Source organism: Gossypium hirsutum, chromosome A10 (assembly GCF_007990345.1).
Source record: "Gossypium hirsutum isolate 1008001.06 chromosome A10, Gossypium_hirsutum_v2.1, whole genome shotgun sequence".
Classification (NCBI taxonomy): domain Eukaryota; kingdom Viridiplantae; phylum Streptophyta; class Magnoliopsida; order Malvales; family Malvaceae; genus Gossypium; species Gossypium hirsutum.
In genome coordinates this window covers 9,500,568-9,504,941 of record NC_053433.1, presented here as the reverse complement: position 1 = coordinate 9,504,941, position 4,374 = coordinate 9,500,568, and positions in this window count along the sequence as shown.

Here is a 4,374-nt window from a genome sequence, read left to right as displayed (position 1 = left end):
TGAGATGTATTATGCTTTATTGATGATGTGACGGGTAGCATCCTATTACTCGGGCTCAACGACCAAGCTGGGTATAGGGCGTTGCATTTTTCTTGAAAATTTTCTAGATAAAAATTCTAGGGTTTTGACAATATTTCCTATTTATAAATTATTTTTTCCTAATTAAAATAGGTTTTAAGAATTTATGTAGAATTAGGACTATTTTAAAAATAAGGATTAAATTAAAAAAATAGTTTTTCATTGGGCTATTTTGAAAATTCGGCACTTTCTTGAGGTAAAATAGGAAAATAAAATATTTTAATTGAATACACACAAAGCGTTTCAAACTTAGGACCTACAGGTTAGCTAAAGTTTTATCATTGAATCAACAAGTTCATTCTTATTATTTTTTTAACAAAAATAAATTTTAAGGTCTTCCAATTCTCTTACTCTATGCTTTTAAAAGAGAAAATTTCTAAATTTTATCTATATTTCTTCTAACCCTATTTTTAGGATATGAGATTTAAAATTTATCCTTATCAAGATAAATAATTATTCTTGTATCTATGTATGTTTCGTTTGTAACATTAATGACACATGTTTAACAGATGTTTGACATATTGATAGTGAATTTTCTTTTAACTTTACAAATAAAATTGAAAAATCAATATATGTTTTTAAAAATTAAAACCTAAATATACAAAAACATAACGATATTTTTAAGTTAAAAAGAAATTTCTATTTTAACCCATTAAATAATTATTAAATTAAAGTGTAACATTTCTATTATAAGAGTGACATCACATGAGAAGCTGAAGAGAACACCGGCTTGTTAGGCAAAATACAAATCCATTATTGAGTTTCATTATATATTCATATCTTATATGTTAACAAGTCTTTTACGTATCAAAATAATATTTCATCGGCCAAATAACACCTTAAAAAAATATTACTTCTACCCATCTTGAAGTGTTAATTTTGTCGTGATTTTATTTTCTATGGCATCGTCCTTTCAAATCTATAACTATTTATTGAAGTCATCTCAAACAATAGAATTATATCATTTGAATTCAACTTTCATAATGTTTGCTCAAGTCTAGATATAAAGTATAATTGGAAGGAAAATTAACCTTTTTTTTTTGAGAAAGATAAAATTAGAAAAAGAAAAGAAGAGAGAGATATGTGTATTTATATTATGTTGGTATTGCTTTTATGTAATAATCATATTTAAGATATTATATATTTAATAAATTTTGATAAGTTAATAATTTATTTTACATAGATTTTGACACGTTATCATTTGTGAATATGTTTAGATTTTGTGTGTGTGGCGTTTTAGTTTAAATATATTTATTAACAATTTATATAAAAATTAAATGATATTTAGATGTAATGATAAAATTAAAAGTTTAATATATATATATTGTTTTTTCAAATATCATTATGGGTAAATTTTTATTGATTTATAAAATATAAAATGATAAAAACATTCGTAATAATATAAATTACTTTATAAAAAATATTTTTTTGTAATTTCTTAACTGAATTGGATCTTGATTGGAGCTTTATTATAGTATAGATATCATAAATAATTTTAATTTTTTGTCATGTATCATCACATTTTCTGTCATAAATGTATTCAAGGTATTATATACTTGTATAAAAGTTTACACATTAATAATTTTTTTTATGTGATTTTTACACATTCGTGTAGCTATCTTACATTTTTATTATTTTTAACATGTTATATCATAATAGTTCATAATTTTATTTTAGGTATCCTATAATGATTGTAAGGGTGATATGAGTTTAGTTCAGTCAGGTTTTTTTGTTTTTTCGAATCATTCATCCTTCAGAATCAATGGCTCAATGGTCTACTGAATCTTCCACTAAATAAGTTTCTATAATAAGGAGTTCCATATCATTGCCCTTAAAGGCTTGATAGTCCTTCCACTCTTTACAATTCACCTTGAAATGCCTTTTCTTTCCCTAGAAGAAATATTTGGACTTAGATAAGTCCTCACCCTTCCTAGGCTTCCTCTTTTTTTTTTTGGTAGACTTGAAGTCTTAGCCTTCTTCTTAGCTTGATTTCTTTCCCTTAAAAGGAAGAAGCAACTACTAAGTTTACTTTTGCTTTTTAGACTTGTTAACCTCAATTCAACATTAACTCATATGCTTAGAGTTCCCTCATGAGTTGTGTAAGAGACAATTATTTGTTTCCTAAGTTGTAAGCAACCCTAAAGCCTACAAAATCTTTAGAAAAACTTTTAAACATTATCTCAATTTGAGTGTTTGTGTTTAGTCCAACCCTATTGTCCTCGGCCTCGGTAAATTGCCCGAAAAGTGAGAGCATTGTGGTATTTAATAGGAGTATGGGGCTTTTGTTGAGAGTTCACCAAGCTAGTAATATCAAATTGTCGAGTCAAGGTAGCTTGGCCTCTAAATATATATTCTAGCTTGTCCATCATCTCTCTGGTGGATGATAACTCTTGAAAATAGTTATATTTCATGCCTTTAGACCTAGCTAATGGCCTGTACTTAAGTAAATTTAGTTGCAATTTATGATATTCCATTCGTAATTTTTATTGCATTATATTAAGAAGATTGGACAATGCTTAAATGTTATTATATGTTACTTTTACTTGTTTGCGGGAAAGATTTGTTTGGTAGTAATTGGCAAGTGCGAGATGCGGAGAAAGAAACAAAAAGAATGAAGGCTTGTCATGGAAAAAGGTTAGACAATTTGTCAACACGAATACCGTGGCAATTCCAGGAAGACCGAGTCAACACTCAACACATAACAGTTTTAGCCCAACTTTACTTGTACCAGAAAATCTACCTAAAAAAGAGGAAAAAAGATCATGAGATCATGGGCTAAAACCACCTACCCTAGAGAAAGGGTTTAAAACCAAAAAGAAAATCTAAAAAAGAGGTGAAGGTATCTTAGGTTATTAGATTTACCCTAACAAAAAAGAATAACAAGAAAGAGGAAACCCTAAACGGAGCAAACAAGGATAGAGATCTATAGGCGAAACTAGAGGGTAGCAGATAGTAGAGACGAAAAAAGGAAGATGAAGGAGTCTCTCTCAGCCACCACAGGACACTGTGTCGCTGGAGTGTGAACTGGACATGCAAAAGTTGTCTTCCTGTTATTCTTCTATTATTTCTTAACTATTTCTTTGTGAATTGATTTGATGAAAATGATGTTGAATGATATTTTGGTTTTGAATTTTATTTTCCAACCCATGAGCTAAATCTTATAGGGTTAGGATTACATGATGAAACATTTATTTTCTTTAATGGTTGAAGCATAGATCTGAATTAATTTACTGTTTCATTCAATTGTTTTTATTTCTAAATTGTATGCGTACAATCTCTAGACATAGACAACTGTGCAGCATGCCCATAAACTAATTTAATTCTAAAAAGGTTGGATTAGTTGGACCGAAATTGAATGATATGAGCAAGTACTCAATAGATACTTGTAGTAGAATCTAAACATAAAGCAGCGTTCATATAGAAGGAAATAGTGTAGGGTACCATATTAAATGCCTATAGAAACAGGCAAGGTAACTTGAGGTTTTTGCTCTCGAAAGAAGCAGACCACTTTAGAACTTTTCTAAGTAGAAAATTTATTACCACTTTTTCAAAGCATTTCTGACAGTAAGGTTAGACTCTTTGTAATTCCAACCTTCCATATCAGTATCATATATCTCTTATCCCTTACTGTAGTATCTTTTCCATCGCATCCTTAGTTGTTTATTTGTTCAGTTACATATTATTCATATAATCATTTTTGTAATTGCTATTGCATTTTTACTCTTGCATTGCCATATAATTTTCAATTATTCATTAGTTACACATTTTGTTCACATTAATATTCTTTTTGTTTAACAGTGCATTCTTATCATTATTTTGCATTCTTATTATAATAAATTGACCATTTGTATATCTAATCTGATCCCTGTGGAGACGATCTAGCTTATCATTTTATTACTTGACCTAACGTGTATACTTGCACAATTTGCATATCATATTCAAAGTGGTTCCATAACTCTACAATTGTTTTTGTAAAACACTAGTCAAGCTTGCTAGTATGTGGTAATGGGTTATCTCATTAGAATCCTTCCATGAATTTCTAGTTTTGAGTTGGTTTACACTAGGACATTTAATATCAAGGATTATTTTGTGTTTCTCATAACAGAGAACAATGTGAAGGTTCCTCTTTCATTCTTTATAGTTGTTCCCATTCCATTTTTTATTAGTAAGGATGTTAATTAATGGAGTCAATGCTATTTTTTGAATTGTAAAAATAAAATTTCATTCATTAGTTATCTTTTTATTAAGCAAATATTCTAAAAAAAGTTTTGCTACAAATGATATGCATTTAGATGA